The sequence below is a fragment of the Paroedura picta genome, chromosome 8 (genome assembly GCF_049243985.1).
Source record: "Paroedura picta isolate Pp20150507F chromosome 8, Ppicta_v3.0, whole genome shotgun sequence".
Lineage (NCBI taxonomy): Eukaryota > Metazoa > Chordata > Lepidosauria > Squamata > Gekkonidae > Paroedura > Paroedura picta.
In genome coordinates, this window is record NC_135376.1 from 17,189,035 (window position 1) to 17,214,921 (window position 25,887).

Sequence of the window (25,887 nt, forward strand, 5' to 3'; positions counted from 1 at the left end):
CAGTCAAGTCAATGACGGGGAAAAGGCTGCAACTGTATCCAGACCAGATAGAAGTGGAGAACAATTGTGAAGCTCTACAGGGGACAGATCTGGCCATACTATATGAGATAAAACTATCAGATCAGGTGATATGTCTGAATCCATCTTGTTTTCTGCTGTGCAGGTTGGCATCTCGATAGGAGAGCTTTCTATTGTTTACGTCTAATTAGGAGGATAGCTTCTAGATTCAGCTGAGCTAGGTTTATCGATCTATACAGCCTATGGGCTGGACTACTATATCATGGTGTATATTGGACTGCTTGGAAAGAAACTTGGCAAGTACAGTCAGTGCTGCATTCTACAATCCATTTATTTAAAAAAAAACTAGTCACACTTTTGACTTGAAACCATTCCATTACTTTTCAATTGGCTTCAAAGCAGTTCAAAGTGGTGGGTCTTACCGGTGAAACATTTCATGAAATGGCTTGAAGGATGACTTTTCCATGTATAATGCCACATGCCTGCTTTGGTCCACTGTGTTGGGAAAGACAGTGGCTGGCATACAAAGAAGAAGATGACCCTGAACGGGGAAATAAGATAGTGAGGACAGCACCTTCTCCCTTTAAGAAGGTTGTTGTATACTGTTGTGGGGCAAGGAAGGGAAGGCAATTGTAAGCTGCTTTGAAACTCCTTTGGGTGACAAAATGTGGAGTACAAAAAAATCTTCTAAAGCAAATTTGGAAAAAAACATTACATGGCATTGCTAGTTGAAACTGTGTAGTAAACGTAAGGTAACCTTTGAAGGTTTCAAAGCAGAGTCAGAGCACATACCTGGCCTCACAGGTCCTAGTCCGGAATAGTACACCAATCCTCTGCATTCTGATGCTAACAGATAGCTTACTGAGCACCGCAAGCAGCTCCTGCAATGAAGCAACATTCCCCCCTTCACAGAATGGTAGGGAGATCACTGCTACTTTCCCACTTCTGCTGCAGATTCCATATTTCCTCCCCTCCCCTAGTTCAAAGAGCCTCTTGTGGCGCAGGGTGGTAAGGCAGCAGAAATGCTGTCTGAAGCTGTCTGCCCATGAGGCTGGGAGTTCAATCCCAGCAGCCGGCTCAAGGTCGACTCAGCCTTCCATCCTTCCAAGGTCGGTAAAATGAGTACCCAGCTTGCTGCTGGGGGGTAAACGGTAATGACTGGGGAAGGGAATGGCAAACCACCCCATATTGAGTCTGCCATGAAAACGCTAGAGGGTGTCACCCCAGGGGTCAGACATGACCCGTTGCTTGCACAGGGGATACCTTTACCTTTACCCTAGTTCAATGACCTGCTGGAGAAATGGTTTTGAGGGACACAGAAAGCTTCAGTGAACAGGGGAGGCAGGGAAATGGCCCCCTTCTTGAGAGACTCTGCTTGGATACTGCTTACTATACAAGCCACAGCTCAAAGAAGGAAAGGGCACCTTGGCTCCCGTTTTCTGGCATGGTTTGTTGCATCCTTTGTACCTCTTCTTGTCGCTACCGCAACCATTTTCTTTTGGATGTATTTATGCAATCACATATAGTCATTCATTCACTCACCTCAATATAGAGCTGGCTTTATTTGCCCACAAGACACTGGGGCCTGTTTTATATGCATTATAAACCCCCCTCTGTAGAACAATTCCATGGCTGCAGTCCTTTGGGAGACGTAAAGCGCAATTGTGTTGACACCAACCACCTTCTGGCAGTGGCTCACATTGCTGGAATGAGTGGAGAAGTTGCCAAATTATCTCTGGAATCAATGTGGCCATATTAGCTCACCCCGTAGCTTTGTGTGACTGCATCCTCAGAAGAATTCCACTCAGGGGATATTCAAATTAGGAACTGCACCCCCAAAAGCTGTTCAAACAAGGTAGGGTGCTGAATTAGGAACACCTGGTATGAGACAGGGAGGGGAAGGGGGGAAGAATAAAACAGTGGTCATGGGTTATTTTCTATGCTTTCACCTTAACCAGCTAAAATGAAGAGCCACCGGAAAGCTACAAATCAGAGGACTATGATGATTTCAAAAAGTTTGGGTTGGGAGTAGTACCAGTTTGTAAGTTAACTGCAGATGTTTATTGGCTAGCAGTGCAATCCTAAGAACAATTAAAAAGGTAAAGGTATCCCCTGTGCAAGCACTGGGTCATGTCTGACCCTTGGGGTGACGCCCTCTAGCGTTTTCATGGCAGACTCAATACAGGGTGGTTTGCCAGTGCCTTCCCCAGTCATTACCGTTTACCCCCCCCCCCCCAGCATGCTGGGTACTCATTTTACCGACCTCGGAAGGATGTAAGGCTGAGTCAACATTGAGCCGGCTGCTGGGATTGAACTCCTAGCCTCATGGGCAGAGCTTTCAGACTGCATGTCTGCTGCCTTACCACTCTGCGCCACAAGAGGCTCTTAAGAACAATTAGACCCTTCTAAATCCCATTAAATGGGTTTTGAAGAGTGCAACTTCTCTTAGGATTACACTGCACATCTTGCAGCCGATAAGAAATTGCAAGATGACCTTTTACACCTTAGAGACTAGAACAAACAGTGTGGATCTAGCCCAGAAAGTGAGTTCCACCAGGAGCACAAAAAGCCTCTACACATATTTACACAATGATTCCCTTCCAAGATTCCAACACTAAAGATGGACATGAGCTTACGAAAGTTCATCATGAATTTGGGTTGGCTCGTGATTTGTGAATCAACGTTCACAAACTGAAGAACCCCCGTGAAATGTCATGAATTTTGATGCAATTCATGGCAGTTCATCATGAAAAAAAAACAAAGTGAGTCATTTAAACCATGACATTCTACACACCACTAAAAGCAGGGGAGCCTGAAACAACTAAGCTGTGGGAGCAGACTGCCCTCATGGCTTAACTGCTGCCTTGAAGCACAAACCCACTTTTGTTTGTATGTGAGCCACCTGGGTTCATGGAGCAGTCCCTGGTCTGCTCACAAACTGAATTGCAGTTTTGTGTTTCCCCATCCAACACACTTCAAGCTCAATGATTTCAGAGCAAAAAAGGTCCAATGTTCATATTTGCATTAATATTTTATGCATGTTCTATGGGACTTTGACATGTTGATAGAACCTTCAATGGATCTGCCAAGGATTGTTTTTTTTAGAAAAGCAGGCATATACTTGGATCATGGAAGGAGGGGTTTTCAATAATTCATCCCATACCCAGGGACTGCTAGTTTCACTATAGGACAAAAGTAGGGTTGGTTCCCTTCAATCCCTTTTGCTTATAGTGATGCTTTCTCTCAGTACAAGGAAATCTCCCTTGATGTAGGAGCTCTTTCATTTGTAGAAAGCTCCTTGCACCAGAAGAAAGTGCTGCTTTAGGTAGAAAACATCATCTGGTGTCGATTCATATAAATGTCATTCGGTTCCTTGTAAGATTTACTGTAGGGGAAATAGCAACTTTATGGGGAGGGATATGTATTAGGAAAGCTAATATGAAAGGAAGGTTTGAGCCTTGCTTTAAAACCACCTATTGAAAATCAACTCTCCCTCCCAGATGCTTTCAGGTCTGCAGTAGAAGACCGCAATTCAAGTCCAATAGCGCCATAAAGACCAACATGATGCCTGGGGGGATCTTTAAGGTGTTACTGGACTCAAATTTTGCCTCCAGGAACTATTTACTCATTGGGAGATTTGTTTCTGAACCCATCAGCGGCTACTACCCATCGTAACTAAAGTAAGGTGGCCAAATGTTAACATTGATAAAGCGGGACACCTTTGACCGGGGGGGGGGGGAGGAGGGGGGTTCTTGATTAAAATTTTGTCTATATGGAGCAACAAAAATTTTCATAGAACCCATAGAATGCAAAAATAATACTGTAACATAGATATTTAATTTCAACATAAGTACAATTTGCCAGGTGCCCCAGATGTCCCTCCAAAAGTGGGACAATCTGGTCACCTTAAACTAAAGGGAACCTCCACAGTAAGAGGCAGTAAACCTCTGAAAACCAGCACCTGGAGACAACATTAGAGCAGAGCCTCAGCCCCTGTATCCTGTTGTTGGCTCTCCAGGGTAACTGGTTGGCCACTGTGTGAAACAGGATGCCAAACTAGATGGACCAGAGCTGTTCTTATCTCTAAAAGTGTAACAAATACACATTTTAAAATGTTGTTGTTTTTTGCCACATTGAATGGATTACTCAAAGCTTACATTTAAAAATAGCCCAAGTGGTAAGCTGTGAGGTTTCTTTCATTCGCCTCTTTTACTCCAGGTAAAGAGATGAAGCCCAAATTGCCCCTTCTGTGAGTTCCACGGGGTATTGAGAGCTGACACTAATCATACAAGAACTAAGCATTCAAAGAAAAAGGTTTATAAAAGATTTTTAAGGCCACATTATACATATGCAGCAGAGTCAAATCAAAACAGTGCAACCAAGTTCAATAGGGAAATATAAACCTATCTATATCTAACCTCTCCCTAAATCTGGGAGGTAAATCTTACCCCTTGTGCACAAATTCAGGGTCTATCCAACAGAGCCCTCACAGCTGGAATTGAGTCTCCAAATGGGGCTCTCCAGTAATAGAATAGCCAGGTAGATAGACCCACATGTCTCTTTGATATACAAGCAAGAAGCAATTAAAGATGAGCTAATAGTTTAACAAGAGCCAAATGCCTGCAATTATTCAGGTGCAGAAAGTTAAGGCAATTCTGGTGTCACTAGGCTGGAGCTTTAAAGATATAGAGTCAGGAGTTGTATAACTGGCAGATAGCACACTGTCCACACATAAACCTCATGATGTGAGGAGGCACAGTGGTAGAGACAACACTGTGACCCCCTCCATCCCAGCCCCCATAGGGTCAATCCTGGTACTCTCCAGGTCCAGTGGGGTGACAGATCCATTTCATAAAGAGCCAGAATCCAGGCAGCTGGTTGGCCCTAGCTGTCTGTCAATTGGTTGTTGAGAAGCTCTACTCTGGACATGGGGAAGGAGAGTAACAAGGAAGACCAAAGGCAGCTCCAGCTTCTTCTTCTTCTTCTTCTTCTTCTTCTTCTTCTTCTTCTTCTTCTCCTTCTCCTTCTCCTTCTCCTTCTCCTTCTCCTTCTCCTTCTCCTTCTCCTTCTCCTTCTCCTTCTCCTTCTCCTTCTCCTTCTCCTTCTCCTTCTCCTTCTCCTTCTCCTTCTCCTTCTCCTTCTCCTTCTCCTTCTCCTTCTCCTTCCTTCTTCCTTCTTCCTTCTTCCTTCTTCCTTCTTCCTTCTTCCTTCTTCCTCCTTCTTCCCGCCCTCCCTGAAGGCTCAGCACAAGCATGCTTTGGATAATGTTGCATCCTTCAACACAGAGCCATGTGGCAGAACAAGCTAGCTAGCTCAAAGCAACATGGAGCCCAGTAGCACCTTTAAGACAAAACACATTTATTCAAGGTAGAAGCTTTCATGTTCTTGCACACTTGTCAGTTCTAGAAAAAAAAATCACTTTGAAATTTGCCATCAAATTTGCCATGAGTGAAGCCAAACCCTTCTGCTCTTTTTAAAGCTTCAGAGGACAGCAATAGACAAAAACACCCTTTAAAGAAATACTTCAACACAAACATAGAACCTCTAAGCAAATGCTGGGGGGGGACATTTGTCTGCCCCCCTACCCGCAGCCAGCACTTGAACATACGACTTTTGTTCAGTCCCTACTCCCTAGAAGCAATGTAACCATTGCTTACTGCAGGAATAGAGAGCAGAACACTGAGGGAAGCAGGACAAGACAGTAGCGTGAGGAAGAATAAACTTGCTCACAAGGAGACCTCCAGACTGCTTGCTTCCCAAGCCGGAAGAGAGGCTTGTAGCAGCAAGGAAGTAACTTGGGGCTGTTGTTATTGCTCTCCAGAATAGCACAAATCATAAACATTTTTGTGTTTGTGTGCTACTCTGTCTCCATGCAGGCAGGAGGTGGGAAGGAACTCAAATCTACCATATTCCTACCCCCTCCCAGCTACTGCATCCAATCAGAAGCTGTAGGTTAGCGATCCCCAACCTGTGGGCCCGGACCACATGTGGTCCTTCGACTAATTGGAGGTGGGCTGCGAAGGACGCCTTCTCCCCCCCCCCCCGCCACCCTTTACAATACACTTTGGGTGTCATTGTCTCCCATCACTCCCAGATGGGACTATCTCATAGAGAAACAAGCTCAGGGTTCCCATTGATTTGTCATTGTTAAAATTTCCATGAAAATAAAATGTTCCTTATGTTCATTGTTGTGGCGCATCTGTATCTTATTTTGAAGGGATGTTTAAACATTACCATAGCGATCAGAGAGCGTTAGGGCAGTGGTTGAGAGTAGAGGAGTAAACTACCCCCCCACCAGGCCTCAGTAAATGGCGTTGAGTGGTCCCCAGTGAGTGGTCCCCGGTGATAAAAAGGTTGGGGACCACTGCTGTAGGTAGTATGGCAGCACAGGCTGTCTTTTTGTTTTGTCCTCTAGTCCAGGGGTAGTCAACCTGTGGTCCTCCAGATGTTCATGGACTACTATTCCCATGAGCCTCATGGGAATTATAGTCCATGAACATCTGGAGGATCACAGGTTGCCTACCCCGGTCTATCAGGCACCATAGAAATTAGTTTGGAGAGGGCTGCATTCCCACAGGCTTTTTTTATCTTCCTCCCCTTGGCACTGATAAATAAATGGGGGGGGGGGCACCACACAGGGCCCATGAAATCATGGGACCCATAGCATATGATACATGTTTAAACAACTATGATGAACATTTGGTTTAGAATCAAATAAGGGTCCCAAAGCACCTTTAAGACCGACAAAGATTTATTCAAGGTGTGAGCTTTCGAGTGCAAGCACTCTTCCTCAAACTATGAACTGACCATCATGAGTTTGCTGCTGTCAGAAAGAAATACATTAAAATTGAAATCTGATACCACTAACCATGACAGATGTCTCTTCCACTAGGAATGCCAGCTTGGGAAATTCCTGGTAACTTGAAGTGGAGCTTAGGGGAGGCAGAGTTTGGGAACGGGAGGGACATCAGCAGGATTTCTAATGGTTTTTCATAGATTTCCATGCTTTCAAATGCTTATAAATGAGACAATCCCAACAATCTGCTGCAATAATGCTAGCCTCATATCCTTTACCTAGGTGGTAGAAATCCCAAAGAGACTGGCTTCCAGGAAGACAGGCGAGCCATGGAAAAACTGCAGAAGCCATTGGCCTCAAGCCTCACAAACAGCTGGCCAGGGGGGCACAAGATGGTGGCCTCTCATTCCCAAGGTAATGGCCAAATAGGAGGCCATTGCTCAAGTGTAGGAAGCTCCCAAGTCAATGAAAGCCTTGGATTCATTATGGGAACATGTCTGAGGAGTCCTTCCTTCCTTCCTTCCTTCCTTCCTTCCTTCCTTCCATCCATCCCTTTCTCTTCTCTTCTCTTCTCTTCTCTTCTCTTCTCTTCTCTTCTCTTCTCTTCTCTTCTCTTCTCTTCTCTTCTCTTCTCTTCTCTTCTCTTCTTTCCTTCTTTCCTTCCTTCCTTCCTGTACTTCTAGTCCACAGCACCTTATAACAAAGTCAACAACAAAAAAACTCCCCTTCCAACCACTCACCCCTATGGAACCCTGAGATTGTTGAGAAGAACTGAGACCCTCAATTGGGCTATAAAGGTGGGGCCGAAGAAGAAGGAACAAGAGGAGAGAAAGAAGAAAAAACATGAAAAAGCAGGAGGACAAGTATAATAGAAATATGCTAAATAAATAAATAAATAATCTTTTGTCTTCCAAATGTCCCATGAAAACCTATGAAATCCCACCCCCAAAATGGACCCATGGCATGCATATTGATTTTTCTCCACAGCCCACAACTTTACATTTTTTTCTGAAACATTACCCATACACAAAGATCCCAAATAAATTGCGCATGACTGGGAAGGTGTTTTTGCAAGTGATAATGGTTAAAGCCTCAGAGCACATTCATTTCCATTTCTTTCTTTTTCGATGCAGAATCCAGCCAGTTTTTTTTTTAACTTGTCAATGTAGGTTTGTTTGGGCTGTAATCAGACAGCTGTAATATTGAAGATAATGCACTAGTGAACTCAGAGTGGCCAAGGATTGGTATTAAATTACAAAACACCAGCCAGTCAACACATTTTATTGGCATGACCTTCAAGGTTAGAGACTGCTGAACTGAACAGCTGGTCATGTACGGATGCTTTCATCTCTTCTGCTGAGTTTGGTGTCCAGAAATTTCAAAATTAGGATACAGCTACATATCCCTGAAGAGCAGGGGGTCGATAACCTTTATCTCGGCTTACTGAATAAACCTTGCAACAAGTGTTATGATTTTATTACATCCATAATTATATTGCAGAGATCTTCAGTAACCTTTTGTTTGAATGGTTCCCTCTGAAGTTTGCAGGCATGGTGTTGGCTTCCACTGGAGCTAGGGTGAAGATGCAAAACATTAGTGATGAGACATTACTCTATTAGGACACTGAATGCTTTGGAACCACCCACCTTCCTTTATACCTTTAAGAAGAAGAAGAAGAGTTGGTTCTTATATGCTGCTTTTCCCTACCCGAAGGAGGCTCAAAGCGGCTTACAATTGCCTTCCCATTCCTCTCCCCACAACAGACACCCTGTGAGGTGGGTGAGGCTGAGAGAGCCCTGATATTACTGCTCGGTCAGAACAGTTTTATCAGTGCCGTGGTGAGCCCAAGGTCACCCAGCTGGCTGCATGTGGGGGAGTGCAGAATCGAACTTGGCATGTCAGATTAGAAGTCCGCACTCCTAAGCACTACACCAAACTACACCAAACCATGCCATTCATATGCCTCACTGGAGCAGCCAACCTTGCTGCTGTGGAGCATCTTTTCTGATTAGATCGTGAATTATCCTGAGACAAATTGACACGTTCACCCACACTGAATAATGCAGTTATCAATCCACTTCAGCAGCCATGTGCAAGTTGATTTTGCCATTTCACACAGTCCAATCCAGTGGCAAAGTGGGTTGGAAATGTGTTATGTAATGTGACTGAGAGCACACAGGTCTCGTGAAAGGGGTGAAGTAGAAGATTTTATCAGTATAACATTTGAAGATCCATTATTTCTTCTGACCACATGGGAGAACCTATCATTAAGAGTTCTGAGTGGACTATTATCTGGGAGGCTTCAAATCCCCATTCATACCACGGAAGTTCAGCGAGACCCATTCTGCAAGGCGGAAGTCATGCTGGGCTTCCAATGCAATACTCTTGGTGTTTACCAAGGCTCTGTGCTAACAACCATAGTGATATGGGGAATTCTTGGACAACACGATGTCACACAATATCACTTTCCACAGTCTCTGTCCCTCCATGTTCCTGGGACCTGCCAACCAAGGGCAACGGGCTCAAGGCCACCTGACAAACGTCTGGAGTAATTAGGGATCTGGATTCAAGATTTTCCAAAGAATCAATCGATCTGCACATGACACCTTCACGTTGTATTGGAAAGCCTCTAGCTCAGTGGTTCTCAACCTTCCTAATGCCATGAGCCTTTAATACAGTTCCTCATGTTGTGGTGACCCCCAACCATAAAATTATGCAAGTGCTCTTTCACAGAAATTAAACCAAAACTGACCAATGGCGTGAAGATCCATTGTTCATGATTGTATATAAACTGGATTTTCCCCAGGGTTTATCAATTTAGTTCTGCCACTTTCCCAACATGCTGATCTCGCTCTTTTCCGCTGCTACAGACAAACGCTCTATCTCGATCTACCTCACAAGGCTGTTGTGTGGATGGCACCCCCCTCAGCCAACCTGCTTGCCTTTCCGTGACCCCCGTGAAAGGGTCATTCGACTCCCAAAGGGGTCCCCATCCCAGGTTGAGAACCACTGCTCTAGCTAAATTTAAATGTCAATATTGAATTTTTTTTACACTGAAATGTATGCAAGAGTCCAGATTGATTTTTCGTCTTCAAAAAGACTAATCTGGGGATGCATCCATTAAAAAAATAGTTTTGAGAGACTTGTAGAACAGCCTTTTTTTTTCTTTTTCTTAATGTCTCAATAGAGTATTTGCATATAAGAAGCCAGCTCAATCATGTATTTGGAATATTCACAGATACTCAGAGATGGCCTCACTGTTTCTCAGCAGGGGCAATTCACATCAAGCTACCTGCATTAGTAACCTTTTGAGGCTTCAAGGTTTGTCACAGGAAAAAAGGCTTAACTAATTGCATGTTAAAGATTGGAACTTCTAGCTACAAAAGATGAAAATTGGCTCCTATTGAACCACAATTTTCAAACCTAACAGAGATAACAAAAGTTGGTTTCCTCCAGATCTGCGATGACTCGTCTTTTGAAATAATTTCCCCCGAGTTCGCCCAGGAGGGGGAATACTTTTAAATAAGCTATGTTGCCAACATGATAAATACACAATCTGTCTCAATACCTTTGCTGAATGGCAGGATGCTGAAATCCCAACTTTCTTCCAGTTGAAAGCCTATCATTTTCACTCTAAAAAAGACCCAGCTTGTTAAAATGTAATGAGTGCAATTCTTCCCTGGCTCTGTGAACATGGGAATTTTTCAATATTGTTATTGACAGTTACACGAGTATGTTGAGTGGAGAAGAGTTCCCCTAAATGTGTTGGAATGTTTACAGCTCACAATAAAGGGATAAAATAGATAGCAGAGTTATTCAGCCCTCCTTCGGCAATAAGCCCTCTGAACTACTTAGAGACGAGATCCACAGATTAAATTGGTTCTGTCTGTTTGGGAAAAGCAAAACAGTTTAAATATATTGAATTCCCAAAGCTACTCTTTGTTATGCTTTCCCACCCCACCATGCTTTAACGTCCTTTATAAATAACATTGCAATCACTTGGCCAAGGATTTTGGTTGTGATCATCATGAACTCTTTCCCCAAATCCTACAATGGCTATCTATCAGAGGAGGGAACTTGTTAGCATTTTAAAAGGGAATCCCAGCCCCAGTCATCATGTATCACAGCCTAATTTGGATGAAGAGCCTTTTGTTGGGTTGAGACAGAACGGAGTGAAGGTTGAGTACCACACTAATTCACTTCCTCTCCGCTGGCTCCATTCCCTACTGAACTGGGAGCTAGTGATTGTCTATCTGCCTTCCTTAGCTTCATTTCTCAAGCCTTTTGGAGGCCCTAGCCAGATCTGGAGGATTCTGTTACCCAAAAACTTTATGAGGGCATGGCTCAGCCTCTGAGAGACCAATAACACTTCTTGAGCAATTTCTATTCTCTGTCGAAGAGTTGGTTCTTATATGCCACTTTTCTCTACCCGAAGGAGTCTCAAAGGGGCTTACAGTCACCTTCCCTTTCCTTTCCCCACAACAGACACCCTGTGAGGTGGATGAGGCTGAGAGAGCCAAGCCCAAAGTCACCAGCTAGCTGCATGTGGGGAGTACAGAATCAGACCTGGCTCGCCAGATTAGAAGTCCGCATGCCTAACCACTACACCAAATATATGTTCCATGGTGCCTACTGCCAAGTTTGTGTGAGTAGGGTTATTGGTCTTAAAGATATAAGTAGGAAATGGACCTTACAAAAAACTTAAATAAATGACCACAGACAGAGCTGGTTGGCGGGCTTTTGTTCATAAAGTCACCATGAGTCAGAAATGACTTGACAGTACTTAACAACAAGAACTAACAAGGACACTACTCTAGCTCTGGCACTACAGGCCCCACAAACGCTTAAACCAGGCCTGCTTTTCATTCAGACCTGATTTTCCATTAGGTATACCGAGTCTCAATACACTAAGAATATATGAGGCTAGATCAATATTCTGAACATCTTCAGTCCTTTTCTGTTTTACATTTCTGCTCAGGATGCTGAAAATGTTGTTGGCCTGAAAATGTATATTTTGATGAAGTCTGCTGTGAACTGTTCACTCAGCGGGAACCAAGACAAACCAGCCCCTCAAAGATGACAGGCTTTCTGATTTTCCGTCTGGTGGGATTCCTTTCTATCAGAGGCAACATACCCATGGAGTATAGCACAAAGAGCAAATTGTTTTTTAAAAATTGCCCCAATGAACCAGAGGAAAAATTTGAATTTTCCCCTCTCACACAGAGAGCTGGTAGAGATACCAGAACTTGAAAGGTAAAACTTAGAACAAGATCGATGTATCAGTAAATCTGTTTTGATGGTTTCTTATTTATGACAGGAAAAGGAATGTCAGGGATCAGCCCAAGCCCTGTCAGTAAAGTCTGTGATAAAGAAACATCCAGGATCCTGAGGCAGGTGAAAATCCAAAAATTAGCTTTATTGAACAGACAGTACAAACAAAGATGCGCACCAAGACCCATTGAGCAAAGGTCTTGGCAGATACAAAGGCACAATAGACATTAGGTGATTCTTATAGAGGTGACTCTATAGGGGAGGGGGGGTAACGATTTAGGTGGGAGAGCAAGGGATACTCAGAGGTGCCAAGTTTCCCAGCCAGGCCAGATGGCTCGGCTTTGATCCTAACAGTTACATTTCTGGTTTGTCTCCGCCGGCCTAGCAAGGTCGTTGGAATCAACCAGATAAGGGGGCCCTGCTGGGAACATCAGTGGAATGCAGAGAAGACTAGGAGTCAGGAAAGGATTTACAGTTTTATGACACTAGGCCCAAAGAGGACAAGGCAAGGGGAGGGGGGAAGACTCAGGGTTCATGACAAGGAAGGGCTGAAAAGCCCTATCAGGAACTTAAATAGATACTTGCATTGTAATGCAACAGAGGGAAGAATGGCGACCAATCAGGCTTGATTATGTAACATGATAGATAGCTGGCTGAGTTGGCATAGTTATTCTCTCTCAGCCAAACCTACTTTGCATTCCCGGGGCAACATCCTGTGATACCTTTGCAGGAAGATTGTAATCATCATCATTAAACATAATAAAGCTCAAGATTACAACTTACTCTTTACCTGTCCAGCCCTTCCTTGGGGTGTGCCACCAATAGAGAGAGAACACTCTGCCAATGAGGGCCAATCAGTTCAAATTGCAGTCTGCCAATGAGGGCCAATCAGTTTAAATTACACTTTGCCAATGAGGGCCAATCAGTTCAAATTGCAGTCTGCCAATGAGGGCCAATCAGTTTAAATTACACTTTGCCAATCAGCTCAAATTGCAGTCTGCAAATGAAGGCCAGTTTAAATTACATTTTGCCAAAGAGGGCCAATCAGCTCAAATTGCAGTCTGCCAATGAGGGCCAATCAGTTCAAATTGCATGCAGACAATTTATTCCCTTCTTATTGGCCCCCTCACAAATTATCCCCAATAAGAGATTGCCCTCAGCCAGGAATGGCCTGCCCTGGTAGTTTAGCCCAATTAGAAGGGAAACCAGAGCCATTCTCATACTAAAAGTTGACATCATCTCTATCTCAGTGATCTTGTTAATATTTGGCAGGCATGTCCTTTTGCTTTACAAATCTGAAACACAACAACCAATGTTTTCCTAAATGTGAGACATGAGGTATTTATGCAGGAAGTATTGTGAAGAGTGAAGGTTCACCCCAACTCCGTACACCTGTAGACCTCCCTGCAGCAAGGGAATCCCCCAGCTACCTAATTAAAACAGTTTTTTTTGGCTTATTTTCGGTAAGTAGCATGGAGAGAGGGAGAGAGAGACAGAAGGGCTAAGGAACTGGCCATCCACGTTATAAAACATAGATTCCTCTGGGTGAATCAAACTGTCTGTGAGCTCACCACTGACGGCAATTGGGATGTATTAGCTGTTGCTGAAGAACTCAGAGAAGACACAGATGGCATCAGTCAGAGCTCCCCTACACAGGAAGCTCACTTTGTTCTGGTAAAAATAATGACAAGCCAGTTGGAGAGCTGCCAGCCTCCTCCCATATTAAGTAGATAGCTTGTATAAATGCTACACGGATCTTCCAGTATGCATGAAAAAGTTGGACAAATGGTGGGGCCGCATAAGGTTGTGTCCTTATTCAAAAATGAATGCACATTCAAACGGATACACCCCATTTGTTGGATGAATTGTGCGTGTGTGTCTGTGTGTGAGAGAGAAGTTGCTTCCATCATGACCACCCTATGAATCAATGTCTTCCAGAGCAGGGGTAGTCAACCTGTGGTCCTCCAGATGTCCATGGACTAACATTCCCATGAGCCCCTGCCAGCGTTTGCTGGCAGGGGCTCATGGGAATGGTAGTCCATGGACATCTGGAGGACCACAGGTTGACTACCCCTGTTCCAGAGTATCCTTTCATTAACAGTCTTGCTCAGTTTTATCAGTGCTGTGGCGAGCCTAAGGTCACCCAGCTGGCTGCATGTGGGGGAGCAGGGAATCAAACCCAGCTCGCCAGATTAGAAGTCCTCGCTCCTAACTGTCACACCAAGCTTGCACCTGTTTCATCGGATAACACTTATGTTTTCTGTTCCATATTTCTGAGTGTGCTTAAACAATTAATTAAGATCAGACCTGAACCGTATACTTCATGTAATGAATCAAAATGCCATCATTTCCAAACAGTTAATAATAGGAAACATTTCCGTGTGACTCACCCAGCAAATTTCCATGGCAGAGCTAGTATCTTCCAGGTCTCTGTAATTTTATATTAACACCCAAGATTTGCCCTCACTGGGGTCATGCACTGCCCTTTCTTTCTAGATGGGGGAGACAGAGGACAAAGTAAGATTCCCCCAATGTTAAAATATAGCAGACATAATAGCTCACGGATCAGCGAGGATGGTGTAGAACCACTAATCAGTCAGGGTCTGAGATCTGAAATGGACCTATAAGTCTTCCCAAGCAAACGTTCTTGTCCCCTTACAAATCACACCCCTGTGGGCCTATCCATCTCCCATCTAGTTTTAGAAGTGAGATTTTCACTGTGGGATCATTCAAAAACATTAGTTTCCTCACACTCACGCAGTCTGAAGTAATACAGCTAAGAGTCTAGCACCTTGGTCTGTTGTCTCTTTCTGCACTGTTACTCGTTTCCACCTCCAAATGGAAGATAACATGCAATAAATACTGTTGCACTTGAAACCGGGAAGCCCAAATCGGTAATATAACGGAATTATGCTGCACTGTTACATTTGCAACGGAGGGGGCCTTCTGTGCATGTGTATAATGCAGTTCAGTCAATAACAAGTGTTGTTTTGATTGCAGCTCAGAATGGATTCCAGCATTTGACCTCGATTTATATTCCCCAAAGTTGCATTAGCCAATCGTCTGGCACCAGCTGTCTTCTCCTGTGAGTTAAGAGTAACAAAGAGTATTCCATTTTTAATTGGATTGTAATGGTCTCCTTTCAGGTTCAGAGGACTTCCAAAAGCGCTGTTTTTCCCAGTAACATGTCGTTTGAGACTGTCAATATTAACCGGGAAAGGAACTTTTAAGGCATCCTCGGCGGATTACGTTTCCTGGAATGTCGGACAAACAATAAATCGGAAAAAGTAGACTTTCATATTTTGGAAACGAAATCTCTAGAGTCCTGGCAATTGCCAGAGTTTATGGTTGTCAACCTCTTGGGCATTTTGGGCTGGAATAAGATGCTACACACCAGTGTTGGGGTGAACAAGGCCACAGCTTTTATTACCTCCTCACGGGAGGGTTGGCGTAACATGGGAGAGGGAGCCTGACCTAGCAGTCAGCGGACTGCACCACAACCCACAGAGTCCAGAGGCACCCTGTGGAACCACACCATTCCCAACCGGGACAGCAGATCCCCTTGCCTACTGAAGTCTGCCTGATGGGAAGAGACCTATGTAGGGAAGCCAACGGGTGCCCACCTCACTTGGCTGTCCCCAGGCTGCCTGACAAAATGAGCCCCTGGCCTCCCAGCCAGGTAAGCTGCACTCGTTTACATGCCACCTCCTATGGAGGTCCCAAACCTCAGGGAGTCCGATCGCCAACAGGCTCCATCCCATGCGGACCATCAACTGTGATGAAATATTAACAGAGAATATCCACTGCAAACATTGACATAGGGTGGGAGGGAGGGAGGGAAGATGCTCCATGGCATCCTGGAGAAGAGGCTGGGACCTGTTCACATGGCGCCTTTATAGGTCCTGCGGTCCTGCCTCTCTTTTTTACGCTGTGTGTGCTGCGAGAATGCAGCAGGCCAGGCCTGCTGGGGGAGTCAAGTCTGCCTCCCGCCAGCCCTCCGCAGTGTCAACCAGCGGCTGCAGTGAGTCTTTGCCGTGCATTTTCACCAGTGGGTCAAATATCAACTCCAGATTTTGTAAAACCAAGCAGCCAACAAAGGGGTAACCCATATCCTCCTTGCTGTGGTCCTGATCCAGATCAGGAGCCCATGTGTGTTTTATTTACCAACTGCAACCCATGCACATTAGGGCATCTTCTTTGGCCCATGGTTGTTAGAAAATTCCCCTGTAATGAGGAAGGAAGGAAGGAAGGAAGGAAGGAAGGAAGGAAGGAAGGAAGGAAGGAAGGAAGGAAGGAAGGGAGGGAGGGAGGGAGGGAGGGAGGGAGGGTAGTAGGTTGTTTATACTGCTTTACACTGCTCAAAGAAGTCTCCAAGTGGCTTACAATCGCCTTCCCTTCCCAGAACAGATACCCTGTAAGGCAGTTGAGGCTGAGAGAGCTTTGGCAGGACTGCACTGAAAGAACAGCACTATCAGGACTGTGACTAGGCCAAGGTTACCCAGATGGCTGCATGTGGAGGAGCGGGGCATCAAACCCAGCTTGCCAGATTGGAAGCTGCCGCTCTTAACCACTGAACCATGCAAGATAAGAAGACGTTATCTGATGATTCTTCAGAATACAAAACTTTGTAACTGTTTTCACCTCCTATTTTTATGTTGCTTCTACAGCTCAAATGGTTATTTCTTGATCATCCCTAAATTCCCTTCCAGTGGCCTCCTGACAATTCTAAAAGCCCACTTGTCAATTGCAAAGGCATACTCTGCCAGTGGAGGAGCTCTGCAAATATCCTTGTCCTCATTAGATTCATTTCACTTTATCGCCTACCCACTAAGAGTCTGTGAAAACAGAACAAATCACATTTATTTAGTTGGGAGATGTACTCTTTTACTAAGCCATTTGAATTGTTATGGTGCCGGATGAAAATATTTCCATTTCACCCTATATGATCATTTCTATGGAATTCGGGAGTTGAGTTTATCACTCTTCAGAATAGTTTTGCAGGCACTGAGTGCATATATATATATAGCATTTAAGGAGAAGTCTAATTTTGAGAATGCTAAATTCTTGGGGGGGGGAGGGAAATTGTAGAAATGCTGCGGAGTCCCATTTATATGTCTAGGACATCTCTCAATTGTGAGTTGCTACTATGAAGAAAAACACTTCTGCGGAAGGGGCAATCAAAACGAAAAGAAATAGTAATGGAGGACAAAAGGAAGAACTTCTTTTAAAAGTCAGGTCTCAACATCCCAGCCTTCCAGAATTCCATCACACTTAAATATGACCAAGAAATGAAATCTAGGATTGGAGCTAGGCAGATATGAACAGCTTTGATTTCTAGTAGACAATGAGAAAGTCGAGCCTTTCGATTAACAGTAACTCTAAATTCTTCTTCTTGGAGTTCTCTGATTCTTTATGGAAATGGTGCCCCATCCTTTCCATTAAAGCATGTTTAATGCTGCTATTAAAGTGAATTGTGGCCATTCACTCTTAAGGAGAACAGTAAAACATTGCATTTGGGAATACTGCTGTAGGAAGAAGAGAATCTACCCTGGAGACCCAGCACAGTGTAGTGGTTAAGAGCTCTAATCCTGCGAGCCGGGTTTGATTCCCCACTCTTGGGCATGCATCCAGCTTGGTGACCTTGGGCTCATCACAGCCCTGATAGTGCCAGTATGATGAAGCAGTCCTATTAGAACTCTCTCAGACTCACCTGCCTCACACCTGTAGGGAGAGGAAGCTGCTTTGAGACTCCTTCAAACATTGGAAAGTGGGGTATAAAAACCTCCCCCTTCTCCGGTGGACTCATCTTCTCTGATAAAGAACCTGCATGAAGAGTTCATTGGCATATACATATAACTTTTCCCCAATCTTTGGCGTAGACTAACAATTTATGCATACTCTGATCAAAGTTTTGCTACTCATAATCTAAAGACAGTTCCCAGCCTTGCATTGGTTGTTCAGAATTAAAGTGGCTTTTTCAATAGATGCCCCCTCCTGTCCCATAGAGCCTCTTGTGGCGCAGAGTGGTAAGGCAGCAGATATGCAATCTGAAAGCTCTGCCCATGAGGCTGGGAGTTCTATTCCAGCAGCCGGCTCAAGGTTGACTCAGCCTTCCATCCTTCCGAGGTCGGTAAAATAAGTACCCAGCTTGCTGCTGGGGAGTAAACGGTAATGACTGGGGAAGGCACTGGCAAACCACCCCGTATTGAGTCTGCCATGAAAACGCTAGAGGGCGTCACCCCAAGGGTCAGACATGACTCGGTGCTTGCACAGGGGATACCTTTACCTTTACAGTCCCATAAGTGGGTGCAAGCACGACAGTATTTATTTATGTGACTTACAGTCTGGGATGCATGGTGGATTATAAAGAGTGAGTAAAGGCCATCAGCAAATGGGACTTTCAGTAATCAATGAGATGGGATCTGGGTTGATGATCCAAACAGAATTCTCAAATGATGGATATTGAATGGTGGGACCCATGGTATGATCTGCAATATCCAGAGAGGTTAGCAGAGCACTTAATAAAGCTAGTATGCGTAGCATGGCGTTGCTGGCTACTGAGTACATGTAGGCTGAAAACGATGTGTAAAGAAAGCACAGACTCTGGTTTTCCTATTAAACTGTTAACCATTGAGAGAACTCCATTCTAGACGGGAAGGGTAAGAAAATAGTCTCTATTCTAATCTAGCTAGTTGGATGGGGAGATGCAGGAAGGGCTATAGCTCAGTGACAATGTCCAAAGCCAGAATCTTCATTTGAACTCTCCCTCGAAGCTAAAGTGACTGCACTGAGGCTATCAGTGAGAAGGCAAGACACACTGGAAAAGACAATAACACAGCAGGAAAAGAGGAAGCCCTGGCCCTTAGTTTGCAAGACCTGAGCAAGACTGTTAATGAAAGGATACTCTGGAACAGGGGTAGTCAACCTGTGGCCCTCCAGATGTCCATGGACTACAATTTCCATGAGCCCCTGCCAGCAAACGCTGGCAGGGGCTCATGGGAATTGTAGTCCATGGACATCTGGAGGGCCACAGGTTTACTACCCCTGCTCTAAGCAGCTGGAATGGCAGTGATGATACACTGCCATTGTTGCCTTCTGTGAGTCTCTCTCAGTCTCTCCTGCGGCTTCACAAGCTCTCTTTGGTAATGCTGCTGCTGAGCTCCAGAAGCTACAACTCTACTTTACTCTCCACCTGATGCTGAACTGTGCACAGGGCCCTTCTTCTCTGCAGAGAGCTTTCTTCTCCCTTTCACTCATAAATCTCTTTCCTCACTCACCTCCCAAGGTATCCCCTCAAGTACAAAAACTCCCTTTTCTCAGATATTTCACCAGGGAGTCCAAAGCCTGTATGTGACCCAAAACTACTTGGAGGCAAGTGAAAATTGAAATATGACAGAGTGTAGCCAATGTCTGCTTTTGCACTGCCAGAATTATACAGCTGCGCATGACGTCATAGTTTGTGGGGCTCGCTGCGGACTAATTTGTTTGTCTAAGCTTTTAATTCTTGAGAAAGATGCAGAGGCCCAGGCCACAGTGAAGAAGGTCCAGTTTGTTTATTTTTTTTTTAAATAATACGTATATGTGATAGGAGGGAGAGCCAGCTTGGTGTAGTGGCTAGGAGTGTTAACTTCTAATCTGGTGAGCCAGGTCTGATTCCCCGCTCCTCCTCATGCAACCTTAGGCTCACCACAGCACTGATAGACCAAGCAGTAATACCAGGGCTCTCTCAGCCTCACAGGGTGTCTGTTGTGGGGAGAGGAAAGGGAAGGCGACCGTAAGCCGCTTTGAGACTCCTTTGGGTAGAGAAAAGCAGCATATAAAACCCAACTCCTTCTTTATTATTATTATTAATAATAATAGCAACAAATTGTGTGCCATTGTTTTTTTTTTAAAAAAACAATAGGTTCCCTCTCAAATATTTTTCCTTGACAACCCCCCCCTTGCAAAATGCCTTCAATCAGTACAAATGGATTTATGTCATAGTAATTATATGTTAACAACTTAACAGTTAAAAACTTAATTATTTTGGTCACTGACAGACAGGTAGAAACAGCTTTCAAAATGGGAACCTGCTCAGGGAGTGAACTTATAAAATATTCTGTGTAATTGGAACAAGTCATCTTTTGTGACCATTAACCTCTGATTTTCAAATTAGTTCCAGATGGGTGCAGCCTTACAATTATGCTGTGGGGAAAAATGCTAATGGAAAATGTCCAAATACAATTTAAAGTGGAGCTTTTTACATACTTCACTGACTGTACATCCTTTCTGTATTTGTTCATAGTTTTTAGCCATCTGTCATCTGGTGGGTTTGGTTTTTCAGTAAACAACCATGTCTCTGCATCATGAGCATCATGCGCAAAACAACTATGTCTCTGCATCATGCACCTGTTATTGGGGCTCTCTGACTAAAAGGTCTTTATCATATCAAATACCTGTGAAACTGAAATAGAGGTAACAGGGTTACACATATAACCATGTTTTCTTTATTTTAACTGTCTCCCTTACCCCAGCTCTACCTGTTAGTGCTCTGCATCGGTCTCTCATCCCCAGCTTGCCAATTTGTTCTTCAAAGATCATTTACGCACTGGGAACTTCACTGCCCCAGCTCCTGTGCAGGCGCACACATCGGGGACGGATGAGGTGCACCAGGCCAAATGTTCCCCCATGTGGGGGCAGGAAGAGGTGGGGCATCCTGCCATGACTAAATCTCCAGCCTGCAGCCCAGCATGAAATCTCCAGTGCATATACAATCAAAGTAAGGAAGAGTCATTGGCGACCTTCTTTTGGGAAAAGAAAACCTGGCATACACCGATTATGAACCTGGCTTAGTGTGACCAGATCTAACGCTATTGGCGGTACCGCCCCAAGTTTGGGGCATACGCCCCATGTCCCTCGACGTTCTCAAAATGTCCCGATTTTTTAAAATGAATATTTTAATTTAATTTTTTTTGGGCCACTGCATGCCGTGTGGGGTGGGGGGAGAGAGAGAGAGAGAGAAAGATGCCTCCTTTCCCATCATGCCTCGAAGCAATGGCATGGGCTGCGGGAATGAGGTAAAAGGTGGCAGGGGCGCGAGCACAAGTCAGCAAAGAAGAAGGAGGAGAAGGAGAAGGAGGCAGTGCCCAGGGAACTCACTGTTGCGGGGGAGTGCCTGCTGCTGCCGAACTCACTGGGGAGGGGGAGGGGGAGTGCCCACCACCGCCGATCTCACTGGGGGGGTGTGGGAGTGCCCGCTGCTGCCGCTGTGACCAAACTCACGGCGTGTCCCACCTTTTGGTGGGGAAATTCTGGTCACGTTAACCTGGCTGGACTGCTACCGACTCCTAGTGGTGGGGCAGTATGCCCCGCCACTTCCCGCGTATGCAAGGGGGACAATATTCCCTGATGTACATGGTCTGCCATGGCATTGTATTTGCACACTCACAACTCCAGGGCAGGAAAGTTTCACCATGCCTCACGGCAGCAGGGGGGGCGGGGACCATGGGAGTCCCACTGCAAGATGGTGGGATAGTGTCATACTGGTATCCTACCATTGTGGGGGTGTATTATTATTATTATTATTATTATTATTATTATTATTATTATTATTATTATTATTATTATTATTATTATTATTATTATTATTATTATTATTACTTTGATTTATTCCCCGCCACTCCCAAATGGCTCGTGGCGGGTTACAGTGTCTTAAAACCCCATTAAAACTCCCATTAAAAGACTTTAAAATGTCAAAGCATGGCAGCACAATAATAAGACAAATGTACAAATACCCTGTTCAGCTCTACAGCACTGCAAAGCTGAACAGGGCATGTCATGTCCCTGCAGAGACACCATAGGCCTGGCTCTTCCCAGGTGCATGGATCTGCCCTGGCCTGGCCTCTGATGGCTGTCATGGCAAGACAGGGAATGTGTTCCTTGCCATGGGCCCTAATGCGGGCCAAGGCCAGGAGGGATCCCAGATGGCATCAGCGTCATGCATAAGTGGGAATTAGCCCCACTATCCTACCAGTGCTGGTCCACCTTTTTCCTGCCTGTGCATAATCAGTCACAGAGAATTTGAATGCAATATGTCGATGGTGGTTCATTAATAAAGACTTTTGAAAACTGTTCCCCCTACTTACAATAACATTTTTGTTTAAAAAAATACATCCCCTTAACTTTAAGACAAGAAGCACCGAAATGTGAAATGCAAAGCCTGGAAGAGAAAACCCAGTTCCTGCCCAAACCAATCAACAGAGACCAATTAAAAGCTCAAACAAACAGAGGGAGAGGGAGGGAAAAAACCCTTGGCAATCCAGGTTTTCTTATTAGCATTCAGATTTAAACACTGTATTTTGGAGGAAAATATCCTAGAGAGAAGATAGGTGCAGAGGGCAGGAACAGATGCAAACAAAATGTGGATTAAAGAGGTACTGCTTCAAATCAATATTAAACTTTGAGTGCAGACAGGACCTGGGGTTTCTTGGTGGCCCTGGAATGGTTTCCTGAATGGTTGGGAGTTAATTAATTTGTATTTTTTTAATTTGTTAAACATTTATCAGGTGATATGACCAAATATGATCATGGTGACCCCTCTCCAAGTAGCCAAGTGGTGGGAAGGGGAGGGGCCACAGGTGGTTGTGTTCTCAGCTCTGCTTCCCAACCATACTCTGCATGATCACATCACTTCTGGGGTTTCTCAAAGCCTAAAGAATGTTTCAGGGATTTCTCAATGGTAAACAAGTTGAGGAAGGCTGGCAGCAGCAGTGCTGGCTCTTCTCCTTCCTTTTTGGTTGAGGCAAAATCTCTCTCTCTCTCTCTCTCTCTGCAAGTGCTTCTCCAGCTCTTCTTTCTTGGCGGTGGCCAGCAAGGTTAGCAAATTGAGCTTGGGAAATTCCTGGAGATCTGGGTTCAGTGCCTGCAGAGGTCTGAATGATATCAGAAGGAATGTGATAAAGCCTTCCCTCTTGCTGTCACCACTGGGACTAATTTCTGTAATCTGAAGACCAGTTGCAATTCTTGGAAACTTCTAGGTCCAACTCTGAGGTTAACTTGACCATAATAACCATCATGGCATGGACAAGCCTAGCCCTGCCCATGGGAGCTCCTCCATTTGGGTCATCTCCATCTGAGCCAGGCCAGACATTAGAATTCCATCGGCTGGTGCCCAGATCATTGGGGAATGATTTATGGGCAGAGCAAATGGTTAGTGAGTAGACCAAAATTTTAATACATAAATGTTTAGATTTTTATATGTGCTGTGTATTCGGAGTATGCTTTTATGCAACTATTGTAAGCTGTCCCGAGACTACTATGGAGAAGGATGGCCTAAAAATCAAATTAATAAATGACTTTTCTCTCTGCTTCCCTCCCCACTGATACTTAGAACACAGAAATAACGTAGCATTGCTGGTGGTCCCTTATTAGCAATTCATAACAACGGAATGGTGACACATTGCCACATTCTTTTGTATTAAGGTAAAGGTAAAGGTATCCCCTGTGCAAGCACTGAGTCATGTCTGAACCTTGGGGTGACGCCCTCTAGCGTTTTCATGGCAGACTCAATACGGGGTGGTTTGCCAGTGCCTTCCCCAGTCATTACCATTTACCCCCCAGCAAGCTGGGTACTCATTTTACCGACCTCGGAAGGATGGAAGGCTGAGTCAACCTTGAGCCGGCTGCTGGGATTGAATTTCTCACCCGGTTGCAGTACGTTGTTCTATTTTTGTTGTATTCTTTGTGTTCATTTTTTTTAATTTTCTGCATATTATCCTGGCTGTGAAGTTTGTCTTAATAAAATAATATACATGAAGGGCTTTGAATACTACCCCCTGCCCCCCCCCCAAAAAAAAACACCCTATTCGAAAATACTAAATATTATTATTCACAGGGTTTATCATGCACTTCTCATATACTTTAGTCGGGGGGGGGGGTAAAAAGGTAAAGGTAAAGGTATCCCCTGTGCAAGCACCGAGTCATGTCTGACCCTTGGGGTGACGCCCTCTAGCGTTTTCATGGCAGACTCAATACGGGGTGGTTTGCCAGTGCCTTCCCCAGTCATGACCGTTTACCCCCCAGCAGCAAGCTGGGTACTCATTTTACCGACCTCGGAAGGATGGAAGGCTGAGTCAACCTTGAGCCGGCTGCTGGGATCGAACTCCCAACCTCATGGGCAAAGCTTTCAGGCGGCTGCCTTACCACTCTGCGCCACAAGAGGCTCTTGTCGGGGGGGGGGGGGGTAAGAGAATGCAATACTTTTGAAAAAAACTTTAAAAAAAAAATACTGCAGAAATTGCAGGCACATCTAAGTGTTTGCTTTTAAATCTTCCTCAACCCCCACGGGAACATTGCGTTTCCTCCAATGGTTTGTGTTTGCTGAATGAAGCCACAGTATCTGTTTCCCAATTTTATGGTCCGCTGCCCAGCACTGGTGGGGTTGAGCTGTAGCGACCCATGTGCACGTGCGGCTCGCCTCCGTTCATTAAACGGCTTTGATATGTAGCTTAAAGGAAATATTTCATTTGACACTTTCAAAATTGCAGCGCCACCGATTGAAGCCATAAAGGTCATTATGGCTAACTTGTCCTATAAACTCTCATTTTCAAATCCCTCCGCTCCGATTTAGACACTAATTCCCGCATTCATTGCACTGCAGAGAAGATGCCGTTTTCCTGAAATCATTAAGAAGCGGGGAAAATGTATGGTTACATGCCTGGTAGCCTAAATATCAGTTTTATACTATGAGGTTATAGGTTTACCTCCCTTCCCCCCATAGTTTCTTCATTCTTTTGTCTCCAGCTAATTTTGTGTCACAACACATCTGTCTTCAAATCCTACCAAGTCCTTCTGTCTGTTTGGACTTTTTGGACCGATCCATAATGATCCGAGGTCTGAGGCTAAAGATATTATCTATGACAGTTCAGGTTTTAATCAACGTGTTTGCCAAAATTGCTGACTGGTACTTTGCTCCCCAAATTGGATTTTTTATTCCACAGTTAATGACTGGGATGGCCTTTAGGCTTAATGTCAGAATCTCTTTAGTTCCACAACAACATTCCATTAATTTTTCTCCTTCATATTTCCCTGTCCCATTCCCTTATGATTGCCAAATGTCAGTCCCTCAGTTTATTAATTAAATGTAACATCCAGACTTCAGTAAATTTGGGTTAAAAATACCCTGCCTAATATAGAAGTTCGTGCAACTCAGAATCATGACACCATTTTTTATCCCCTAAAAGTACTAGGTAGATAACTTTGATGGAATTATTTCTTTCTGGTCTTCTGTTGCTGATTTCTCACAGAAACCAAGATTGTGTTGAGCGGGCGTGGAGGGGGGGATTGCTTGTCAAGGCCTTTAGCAGTCTTAGCTGACACTCTTGATTTCCAAGTTATCTGGTGTTTCCAAAGTCTGAGTTCAGCCTGGGTTACAGAAATTAGTTCCCTGGAGAAAATGGCTTCTTTGGAGGGCAAAATCTACGGCGATTCCTTCTCTCTGCAAGCTCCACCCCCTTCTGGTTCTTTTTGGCAACCCTAGCTATATCATGGCCAGCATGAACGGTGCAGTATACTGGTGAGAGTGTCATGGCTAGGATTTTGGAGGTGTAGCTTGAAATTTCCACTCTGCCATGAAGTTTGACATGTGATGTTGGATCAGTCATGCTGCCAGCTGGGTGACCTTAGCCCATTCCTAATTATCTCAAAGCTTTCACAGCCTTACCTACCACACAAGGTATCTGGTGTAAGGAGTAGAAGGGAAGCTGATTATAAGTTGCTTTTAGACTCCTTTAGGGTATGAAAAAGGCCAGCTCTAAGCAGGGTTG

At 44.6% G+C, this 25,887-nt stretch overlaps 1 long non-coding RNA gene across 1 annotated transcript; it reads right to left on the bottom strand.

Annotated features, from left to right (window-relative positions):
• Positions 1–337: 337 nt before the first annotated feature.
• Positions 338–4,552, bottom strand: LOC143842582 (uncharacterized). The gene is made up of 4 exons (XR_013233194.1): positions 4,467–4,552; positions 1,783–1,896; positions 811–899; positions 338–559 (listed from the first exon to the last, which is right to left on the bottom strand). It is a non-coding gene; the product is annotated as an uncharacterized LOC143842582 (long non-coding RNA).
• Between the last annotated feature and the right edge of the window lie 21,335 nt (positions 4,553–25,887).